Source organism: Idiotropiscis lumnitzeri, chromosome 7, assembly GCF_059441095.1.
Source record: "Idiotropiscis lumnitzeri isolate Australia: NSW breed Sydney's pygmy pipehorse chromosome 7, RoL_Ilum_1.0, whole genome shotgun sequence".
Taxonomy (NCBI): Eukaryota; Metazoa; Chordata; class Actinopteri; order Syngnathiformes; family Syngnathidae; genus Idiotropiscis; species Idiotropiscis lumnitzeri.
In genome coordinates this window covers 10,294,386-10,306,428 of record NC_142397.1, presented here as the reverse complement: position 1 = coordinate 10,306,428, position 12,043 = coordinate 10,294,386, and the positions used below count along the sequence as shown (strand labels likewise).

Here is a 12,043-nt window from a genome sequence, read left to right as displayed (position 1 = left end):
TTTTCTATCTCTCCCGGCTGCAAGGCTTGTTCAGAGCTTGCTGATGAGCTGATCATTTGAATCAGGTGGGTTGCAGCCTTCTTAAAGCTCCTCTGCCACAGCCAATATTCATTCACATTTTATGCTTACTATGTGTAATTTGAAACAAAGCTTAATATTGTACTTATGCAAATTAATTCTTGCCAAAATCATTTAATTTGGCAAAATATATGTTTTTAAATTTGTTCTCCAATTTTTTGAATGAACTTTATTCTTATCAAAGGATGTTATTCACATGGAATGTTTCGCAATATTAAAATCACATTCTTGTAATATGAACTTTATTTCTTGGTAGACACTTGACTTAGAAAGTACACCCTCCAATCGCCTGTGATGCCGTTTTGTATGATATAAGTACGCAAAAAAAATTGTTCATTGAAACTCATTTACATTTTTACACATACACAGACTGGCCACAACTTTATGACTATCTGCAGAATATTATTTATATAACAAAATGAGAATGGCCAGTTTTGATTCAGAGGGAGGCGTTTTATATTATTATTGTGATTGCAGTTTAAAGTGACGTGCAACGGCAGTGCAATATACCAAGAGCTGTTTATGATATTTTGACTCAGTATAACGCCTTGCAACAACATTTTGGAGTCTTTTTACTTGTTTACATTAGCCTGGGACAATAATCTTACATAAACCTATATTCCATAGGTATTCAAGGGTAATATGTAGCATATTGCATTTTGGTTGTAACTTGTCCAATACTTATTATATCAGTGAACGGGTGGTCCAAAATAACGGAAGCCAAGACAAGCACTAGAAGGCTCTTAACAATATCTCCCAATATCTCTGGGTGGCTAAAATGCTCCTCAATATACTGTGGACATGGTGGAGGATTTAGGAGCAGGATGACAAAACAAAAAAAAAAAACAACAAAAAAAAGGTCACAGCTGGGTCAATTTTTTCCACTTAGCAATGTTTATGACGACGCGTTTGCGCTGGGAGCAATGAAGTGAAGGCTGCAAAGGAGTGTGTCTCTGGCAACAAACACCAGCAAATCCCAGCAAATCCCAACTCTCTTTCATACATACTCATGCACACACACACACGTGCACACACACTTACACCTCTCAAGAGACCAAACCAAAGGCTTGGGAAAAAGATGTCCACCCTCCGTAAATTCCCCTCCCTCCTCCGTCTTACCCCCTGCATCTAGCCAAGGGAGATGACAGGAGAAAAGCGCCCTCGCGGCCCTTCATTAACACTATGGCGTGCGTCCCAGGCTGCCAGCATCAATCACGCTTGAGGATGAGAAGAGGCCAGCGTCAAATGCACTGGAAAGAATGTTCCAGTTGAAAATAAAACGCTCATGACAAAAGATGAAAAAGACATGGAAAAATACAGATAAGACAAAGATATGAGGAGGAGCTTGGTGATGCGGGTTTTCTAGTAAAGGCAATGCCCTGCGGTTCAGTATCAGCAACACATGCAGAGGAACAATGTGTGCACGTGGCACTGATTAAAAAAAAAAAAAATGATAATAATAATAACAAAGTTTATATATGGGTCAGGATCCCAAATACTGTAGGTCATTGCTTTGCTTCGACTTGTTTATTCACAAGGGGCTATTGTGTGAGTGGCACGCACTATAAAATAATTAACAACAGATGTGTATTTTGTTTTAGTAGTTGGAAATCAAATCTCTTATTAGAATTGTTTACATAAAGGACCGACAAAAGCCATGATTTACTAAAAATTAATAAGGACACTCAATTGAGTGTCATGTATGTGAAGAAAACAAAATAATACTAAGTACAATAAAGTAACATAATGATGAGAATAAAGTTGTAATTACCCGACGGAATCCTGGCTAAAACTATTTCGTAAGAATAGTTCATAATTTTTTGAGAATAAAGTCGTTATAATAAGAAAAATAATTAGTTTGAGTTTTTTTTTATACAACACAAAATAACAACGTTTAATGAAACTTGTAATTTTCAGAAACAAAACTTATGAATCTCTGAAAATGTATTTTTCTTTAATCAAGTCATAGTATGATAAGAATTTGGTTTGAATATTATGAGAGGAAATTGGCAATTTTATGATAGAATAATTTATAATATAAAGATTAAGTCATAATTTGAAATGAGGAAAAAAGAACAACAGTTGTAATTTTGCAAAATTGAAGTTTAGTTTTTAGAGAAAAACATAAAAAAAACATAAAAATAATTCAGTTGATTTTATATATTGCAGTTGTCAGGCCAAACCCTCGTAAGTCACTATTTGATAAATTTAATAAAATCAATATTATTGGCTTGTCCACACAAGTGGTTGTTATTTCTATAAATTCTTGTCCAATTGAAAGTGTTGAAAATGCATCGCTCTCGCTGATGATACAACGTTAATGGTTTAACAAACGCACCGTTTTTGGGGTCTCCTGAAAAGTGACTATTTTGGACCTCCAATGTTTTGTCCCGACGTCAGCGATAGAGAACAAATGTATACAACCACAACAACAGATATCACAAGATTGCATGTACCATAGAAGGCGTCTAAAAACTTCTGTTTGCATTTTTACGACAATTTTGAGATTATATTTGAACTTTTTCAGAAAATGCCAATTTTTTTACCGTCAAATTTTTGCTAAAAAAATGTTCCTCATTCCCACCAGTATATACAACGTACTTCTTAGTTCATTTTGAATGAATACATGAATATCTCCAGCAAATTTTCCGCAAGTTCAGCCCGATAGTCGACAAAGGTCGAACTATAATTAATGATCCCCTGGGGCATGCCCCTCAACTCAACAAACATTTATAAAGCATCAAATTAGCTTTCAATCAACACTGTTAAAACACAACCCAAAGAAGCTTGTTGATGGAGGTAACTTTAGAACAGACTTTTCATGATAAAATCTGTACAAGGACAACAAAATACATTTGTCAAAGACCTTAGATGTCTAAAGTGGCATTTTTAAGTAGCATTTAGCCTCTCATGTGATGATGATGTGAAGTCTTGATGAAGCAAGAAATCTCCATTTGAAAAGCCTGCGGCCAGTGCTTTGAATGTGATTTTTTTTCTAATGTGTTCAAGACTTTTTTAGATAGCTTCGTGACCAATGAACATTGCTCGTATTCAGTGTGAAACCACATGCATCGCATTAAACGATGATCATGATTTATTTGACGAGACGATCGAGATTTCTGTTCTTTGTCTTTGATATCCAGCAACATCGCATTTGTTTAGTGTTATGGTGGCCGCAATGTTTGCCTAACTTGAACCAGATGCTGTTGGGTTTTCATTGCAGTTTTGATTTTTGCCAAAACATCAAGCGCTGTTGTAATTCCAAAACAGTCTAAAATGCTGTATGTTGTTGTAGTGACAATTACCACAGCAATCTAATCTGTCATTCACATGTTGGGATGTGCTCTTTTGTTTTTCATTATGCCTTGACATAGATAATGATGATCAGTTTTGACTTCCACAGTGGGAGAGGTATTAATTTAACAGCATGATTCTTGTTGCAGTGATTTTGTGGAAAAAATATTGGTGGGTGGTTCTACTATTTTGCCAAACCCATTCATTTTTTAATACTTCATTATGGTCACGGGTGAGCTGTTGACTTTTGGCAACTGAATGGCCTGAGCTGACATTTCCACCCGAGACCTCAAGACTGGGAGTCTGACGCTTATGAGAGAAGCTCGATCCTGACAAAAGTTTTGACTTGTTGACTCAGTTATGTGTGGGCTTGCTCATGTCTGCGTCTTACCTGTGGCGCACACGTTGTGCCCATTGGGGACCTCCTGCAAGGGCACATCGTGAGGGTAGAAGGGCTGTGAGGCGTAGTACTCCTGCTGAGGTTGGACCACAGCAGGGAGATGCAACTGAGGACCCATGGCAACACCTCCATTCTGCCTCTGCAACACACAGGGTGATGGAGTAATTTATTGTGTTTTGCGGTGTGGCAGTTTATCGTCACGGCATTGTTTATGAAGCTTATCGCAGAAACATAAGAGGCTGCACTGAGGGGAAGTCAAGACTTGACAACAGAGAAGGAGGGATATGAAATTCTTTGTGGATACAAGAGATAGTGAAAAGATTGCCACTTGACCATTTTTAGAATATCAAAACCTGCATTGGTCAACAAACAAAAAGCCTCAATAGATATTGTTGGAGCTTCTGTTTGAATGAAATGAGAACAGGGAAAAAGCTATTTTCCCACAAAAGTGAACGTAGATTAAAAAAAGTCAATATTATACTTAACACAAGCAGGCTGCAAGAGCTGAGGGTTGCGTCTAATACTTTTCAATATACAGTTTTATCTGAATTTGCTATGCGAATGGTGACTTGGTCACACAAGCTGGCCGAAATATTTTAAACACCACTAAAATGTTATATTTTTTTGGGGCAGGGGAACAAATATATAAATAACTTCTACGGTTTGTATTATTATATACAGCGATAGCTTCATTGCTGGACATTTTTTTACATTTTTTTTGTTTTACGGTGATGGTCGTACTCGGCCAAGGCTGCGCTTTGTTACCAGTTTTGTTCATAACCTATGAACACGATTTTTAGGAGCAAACAAGATGCTGAGCGTGGCCTCTGTATTCTCTCAACTGCGACGAGAATCCGTGCCTCTAAATGTGAGACCATGTTCGGGCTAAGGTTAGTTGGAAAAAGGTGGCCTCCCCTCTCCAGATCACAAAAGAAATCCTCCCAAGTGGAGCAGTTCAAGTAATTCGATCTTCAAACCTCAGTCACTTCATCGCTATGTAAAAATCTGTTTTGTTTTGTTTATTCTCTGAACATTGATTAAGACAACATGACAATATTTTTGGTGCTTAAACATTAGGCCACATAGAACAGAATGCTGTGTTTCTTCCTACATGGCTGTCAGTTTTTTTTTTTTTTTTTAATAGGTCCCCATCTGATATGTTCAGCACAGGGTTGTGTTTTGGGACGGATAAATTACACTTGCAAATAAATGCCTATTATATATTGCCCATGGTCTAAAAACACAACGGTCCTCTAAAACAGGAAAGGATCCCATCCTACAATATATATGTCTTGGATAAACCACAGTATTTATAAAATAAAACATAAGCAAGGTTTATTCGTTTAATTTTTTTTCAAGTTCGTCAGGCCGGATTAAAACGTTTAACGGGCCGCATGTGACCCCCGGGCCATAGTTTGCCCACGCCTGATTTAGACACTTTCTGCTCTGGTTAATATAACCAAGGCATGATTATTAGTAGTTACTTGATTTTATAGACCAGATAAGGAAATGCCCAAAGTAGGAAATATACTATGCATCCTCCAGGAAAATGCATCATTGTTGTGTATTATATAGCATACAACTTCGGCAGGCTGGCAGAGTGACTGACAATCTGATAAGCGACCCCTGTACAAGCACTGCAGCACTTATCAGTAGCCAGTGGCCAGCTTTATGGATGGCTACCAGAGTGGAGGATGGTGGGGCAATTAATGCGACCCTTTATGTCTGAGTGGGACGTGACCGTCTCCTATCAGTACAGTCAGCGAACAGGGAAAGTTAGAACGCATGGAAGCCCACGTGATGATGGAAGGATATAAGAGAGGAGTTGAGATAACAAAATAAAATAATTTTAAAAAAAGATGAAGTTAGTATGTATGTATGTTGGAAAATGAAGATGATGGCTTATTCGTCTGACGCTATTGAATTAACATGTCCCACGCAATGATCAAGAAATATATATGTCACTAAGTTAGGTTTGTTTTAGTACATTTTTTCATAATTATCTGTGTATGTTATTTATTTACTTATTTATTGGTTCTACCACTGGATAACAGTTTGTAAGCTCATTACCAGCTTCTTGAATTGAAATGCAAACCTAGAAAAAAATCCATCTATAAAAAAAGAAATCATAACATACCCTCTATAATTGATGAGAATGATGTGCATTCCCATACTCATACCTGTCAAGTGCCCAACTTAAAGAAAAAAAAAGAACTTGCAGCAACTTGCAACGTGCAAAAACTGAAATAATGACACCAAACTATAAGAATGTAGCCCTATTTTGGGCCTTCAGACGTGTCACAGACTAACATAATGTCTCCAAGCCGATTTTGAGTTGTCCTGAGTGTGACGTACTCAATGATTGGTCATCCGCCACTTGGGATGTATTCATTTCACAATTGGATAATGTGGACATGCATCCCAGGACCTGTTACACGCAAAAGATGCACACTACCTCTGAGCTACCAACATCTTCACGTGATATCAAATCCAGGTCAGAATCTTAAAAAAAATAAAACTGTTAACTTTTCACAAGACTGCCTCTGAATGATGATGATGAGACCAGAATTGGGCTGTACTTGTGGATAAAATGTGACATACTCAACAATGGGTTGGTTTTGGACACAACCCCAGAATAGGGATGTATTCGTTTCGCAATCGGAACATGTGGAGACGCTGGGGATGGAACCCAGGACCTCAAGCATGCAAAACATGCACACTACCACTGAACTACATCACCACATACTAACACACCCAAATCTTAAAAAAAAAAAATAATAATAATAATAATAAATAAATAAAAGAGAGAGACTTTACACTGCCGCTGGTAACACAAAGCTGATGAAAGAAGACTGTGCCATACTCAAGGAAAGCATGGAGATGCTGGGGATTGAACCCAGGGCCTCATACATGCTAAGCATGCGCTCTACCACTGAGCTACATTCCCACATTCGCGTCTGCAGGCAAAATGGAATGCTTTCCCTGCGAAAGGAGGAAACGGTGAAGAGAAAGAAGGTGGAAAAGGACACTATTCGAATGCTGGAGTGGACAGGAGAATGTCTCGTGAATGTTGTGTCTTTCCATGTTGAAACCCACGTTTCAAAATCCAACAAATCCACAAAGGCTGAGCGTGTTAAAACCACAAGACTTATTTGATTTTTAATTATTTATTTTTTGTCACAGCAACTATACTATGTTGAAGTTTTTTCTTCTAGTGTATATCAAGTACACTATATAATACATCCATTATCTATGCCACTTATCCTGACGAGGGTAGCAAGGGTGCTGATAGGCTCACGTGGAGATACTGGGGATTGATCCCAGGTGCTCATAGATACATCACCCGCAGCTTCATCCGACTAAACTAATAGAGCTTAATTTTTAATGACAAACGTAGCGTCTCGTAGCAGACTTAGCATTGTCTTGATGTATCACAGCCTGTGTAGTGAGACATACTCAGCAATAAGTTGTTTGGCGTGTGGGACAATTGAGCAGAATCAGAATGTATTTGTTTCACAAGATGTGGAGATGCTGGGGATTGAACCCAGGACCTCATACATGCAAAGCATGCGCTCTACCACTGAGCTACATCCCCACACCTTCATCATCAAAAAAATAAAAAAATAAATTAACAAATAAATAAAAAACTCAAAAATTAAAAAAAAAAAAACTAGCAACCGTGCAAAGAAGTGCATGAGACTGAATCAATATTGCTTGATTTTTTTTTGGGGGGGGGCAGACAATTCCAGGACAAACGTTGCGTCATGTAGCGATTTAGAGTTGTCTTGATGAATCGCAGGCTGAAAAGAGAAAAAATAAATAAATAAGAAAAACTTGCCGTGCAATGAAGGGTGCATCAGACTGAACGAATACCGCTTTGGATCTTTTATTTTGATTGGTCGTTTGGTGTCTGGTGGACAGAGAGGGGGCTTGCCTAACATTCAACGGGTGGTCATTTTATAGGGAAGGACCAGCCACAGAAATGGCACAATCCCCCCTGGTGGCAAAATACAGCCCACTGAGTTCTTTTATCGAGCCCACCGAACACATACATTATCCAGTGGTAAGTAATATTTGTTACATGGATTTAGCTGTCCCTCCAACCAAAAATTTTTAGATGAAAGTTATTACATTTACTGTTTATTTTTCCTTCATTTATCTTGTTAATTATTTGGTTTAATAATTGAATGCTAACAATAAGTTATAAAAAAATGTCATTGTCTTATCTAAAAACATCAAATTAAAAATTTTCTTTCAGATAAATGTCTAAGAAATTGGAATTAAATTAGACATAAATTATACAAATTTAAATTTAGAAGGAATGATTTTATCTTATGAGTAAACCATTTCAACATTGCTTTTTTTGTTTTTTTTGGAACCACCACGAATGAAAGTTATTACATTTACTGTTTATTTTTCCTTCATTTATCTTGTTAATTATTTGGTTTAATAATTGAATGCAAACAATAAGTTATAAAAAATGTCATTGTCTTATCTAAAAACATCAAATTAAAAATTTTCTTTCAGATAAATGTCTAAGAAATTGGAATTAAATTAGACATAAATAATACAAATTTAAATTTAGAAGAAATGATTTTATCTTATGAGTAAACCATTTCAACATTGCTTTTTTTTTTTTTTTTTGGAACCACCACGACAAATGAACATAATAAAAATCCAATATGGCCCTGCAGCACAAACGTTTGCTCATCCCTGGTCCAGAGAGATCATTTGTGTGACATCAACAAAATGATTTGTCGTGAATGTTTGCGAGGCGACAGAGATGCTGACAAAACAAACGTGGGACCTTGTGATGATTCTCATCCATTAAAACAAGTTTCTGTTGCATTCACCTTCTGACCAAGCCTGCCCTCATATGCAAGCGCCTCGATTCCGAAGGCGAGCCTCGCCACCTGAGCCAATTAGGACCTGCGGATCTGTAACCTATGTTATCTATCAGACCAGCGTGGGGTTCCTATTAGCATATAACCTCCGTCTTTTATCCTAATGCGCTGAAGCTCTGCATACAAATGGAGGCATTTGTGTTGCTGCTCCTTGGCCTGCACCCTTCAAACGCTCACCTGCCAGGAATCCCAATGTTTCCTGTTACTTCTGACTCTGTATGATTTGGAAAGAACAGCATCCAGTGCACCGAGTGGGTGGCTTAGCGATGCAGCGGCAGAGATGCTCCGACTCCAATTGGACTAGTTAGTTCAAGGTCGGAGGCTCCTCAATCCCCACGCAAGCGCCGAAAGAGAAGTACATGTTGATGTGGCGTGATTGTGAAACACAGAAGAGTGTGCGGAGGCAATGAAGAAAATCTTTGCCAAAATCAAGTACAGCATGTACAGAGTTACTGAATGCCATCATACATGAGAAATAACATGGAAAATAATTATGGAATCCAGAGTTGAAATCACACAGCTCTCGTTCTGACAAAAAATCTCTGTGCACTCCCAGCCGGCTGTGTGGTAGGTAGTCTAAGGTAATTTATGAGAGGAGAGAAGGGGGTTGGGGGTCTTACCATCGCGGCCAGACGGTCACAGGGGTGAAGGGCTGGATAGGAAGAAACTGGATCCACGTAGTAACTCATCGCGGACGCTGTGGACTGCAGAAGCTGGGCCTGTTGAAGGGATCAACATGGCAACGGATGAAGCCGTGTGAGGCGGGCCATCAATCACATACTGTTTACACTTTGTGCACGTGAGTGTGCGTAAGTGGGGGTGCGTGTGCGTGTGTGTGTGTATGAGCAACTGTGAGAGATAAGGGTGGGAAGGTGGGAACAATCGTAATCCTAAAAGTAGTGTAGTAGTTCACATAACATATTCATATTTATATAAATCATTATAAAAATTATATATATATATATATGTATATATATATATATATATATTTTTTTTTTTTAATTTTTTTTTTTTTTTAAACATTTGAGTTTCCAGCAGGCGGCTGGCAGCATGTGACCATACCTGCAGAGTGGTCCCTTCATATATTTTCAAAACACAATATGTATGGATTTTGCACAAATGTAACCATTTTGTCCATATTTAAAATTGCATTTTTGTCACACACCTGGAGAGGAAGTACATGATATACATGCCCCCCCCTCAGTAGCATCTCCATTCTGAACTCTCACACACACACGAGAACACCCTTACCTTGCAGAACAGCATTGTGATGTGTTTTTATATACACTATTCAGTACTAAATTCCATTGCACTCTCTTATTTATTTATCTAATTTATATATTTGTCTGTATTATTGTTGTATTGCACTGGAGAGGGGAGCCCTCTAATCTCGTTGCACACTTGAGTACAATGACAATAAAGGGATTTCTAATTGTAATTCTAATTCTAGCACTGATGAAAAATTGTGTCTCTTCGGTCCTCTAATATTTTCCCCGCCCATTTACATTACTGTACGTGTGTGTGCAAAAAGACAAAAAGTCATGCAGTGTCAGTGACAGATGTGATGTGGCCGATATATAACCAGCACACTGATTCATTCTGGCTCTCTCCAAAGGAAGCACAAAGGAACAAATCAGTGCTGCAGGTACACAATTGTCCATTATAAAAAGCTGTAATGGATCACAGTGAGTTGTCATAACTACCTTGTGTATTTCAGCTGTCACATTGATATGATCAGTAGAGTAATAATAACGTTGACTACTTTAGGTGGTCAACTATTCATCCACACGTTTTCTAGCTCTTCTCTTCATTAGGGTTGCGGGTGAGCCCGAGTCAATCCCATACAGCTGATGATGGACAAGCAGTAGGATGCACCCTGGACTGGTCAACATTCACACTCACATTCATATATATTTTGAGATGACTTAGAATCTTCACTTAACGTAAAATTCAGATTTTAAAACATTTAAGGAAGGGTGTTTAATTGTTGATTTAAACTAAATTTGTCTATCAAATGTGCTACTTCAATGAATCATATTGCCATAATGATAATAATAACAATAAATGTATTGCCTGATTTTGGATAACTTAGAGCATTTTACAATTGCCGAGTAAATTTGACTCAGAGTATGGGGAAAGCTTGGGAAGATTGTACAGGGACTCCCAAGTGTGCTCCAAAAAGTGGGTTATAACTTTATACTTGCGCTCATTCGGTTGTAAATCATCAACTTCACATCACTCCAGTCTCTTTGTATACTTGTTTAGAACCTCCTCTCAAATTGAGACTTCCTCCCCTCCCACACACTTTTGCTTTCATGTGTGACACTGCTTACTTGAAGCACTATCAAATACCAGCGCTGGATAAGAAACACTCATTTGGTATACGTGGACGCGCATTTAAAAAAAAAAGAAAAAACAGTAAAGGTGAATTGCCACGTGCGCTTTGACAGCCGTTGGCACATTGAGGTCTGATGAGAAGGCTCAACACTTCCAGATGTTCAATTGGAGTCACTTGCGTCACGAGGAGACAATGCGCGAGTCACTTCTCACGTCTCATTCAAACAGCCCGAACATGTTGCACCTATTTGCATGACGCTGATGAGGTGCGGCAATTGATTATTAGACAATAAAAGCCTTTGAAAAAAATAGGTTGCGCCTAATGAATCTCATAAAGGGCCAAATGGAAACAAATAGCTGGAAATTGTAGTGTATTTATTGTTATATTATTATATTAGCAAATTTTTATTTTTATTTTGTTTATTTATTGTTTTTTAAATGCGCTGCAAACAAAAGACAAAAACTGACGACAAACTTTAAACCGGACTCTTTTTCAGTGAGATGAATCATCCCCAAACCGTACAATCCACGTGACTTTCTGAAACAATGTTAAAATGTGGATGGCAAAAATGAATAACAACTTACCGAACGTGTTGAGAGAAGTTTAGACGCTGCAGGCTCGAGAGACTTGAGAGATGCTCTACCTGCTCCGAGCGAGTCCCGGCGGGAAAGAAGCAGGAATATTATACACACATGTAGTCCCTCCCTCGATCACAACGGTGATCCTCTCTAAATCCTCTTTTCCCTTTTGGCGTGGATTCATGCACCTCACACGCAGCAGCTGCTCTCCAGCGCACAGGTGTAAACTTGCAAGCGTGTTCTCGTCTGCATGGTGGAAGATCACTCCACTGCTTTGTTTTTGTTTATTTGTTTAGTTTTTATGCAATAGACGGAATCTCGTACAGCCATAACATTAGATACATCTACTCAAAGCTCGAAATATTGTAGCTTATTAATTTAGTGTAGCGTATGATATTCATGATATTTTGATTTTATCAATGCAGGTAAATGTGGTAATATTACGCTAATC

At 38.1% G+C, this 12,043-nt stretch overlaps 1 long non-coding RNA gene and 2 other non-coding genes across 3 annotated transcripts; all 3 read right to left on the bottom strand.

Moving 5' to 3' along the window:
* Positions 1-3,777: 3,777 nt before the first annotated feature.
* LOC148333522 (uncharacterized) lies at positions 3,778-11,663 on the bottom strand. The gene is made up of 3 exons (XR_015844232.1): positions 11,599-11,663; positions 9,297-9,395; positions 3,778-3,911 (listed from the first exon to the last, which is right to left on the bottom strand). It is a non-coding gene; the product is annotated as an uncharacterized LOC148333522 (long non-coding RNA).
* On the bottom strand, positions 6,648-6,719 carry trnaa-agc (transfer RNA alanine (anticodon AGC)). The gene has a single exon. It is a non-coding gene; the product is annotated as a tRNA-Ala (tRNA).
* trnaa-ugc (transfer RNA alanine (anticodon UGC)) lies at positions 7,296-7,367 on the bottom strand. The gene has a single exon. It is a non-coding gene; the product is annotated as a tRNA-Ala (tRNA).
* Positions 11,664-12,043: the final 380 nt, after the last annotated feature.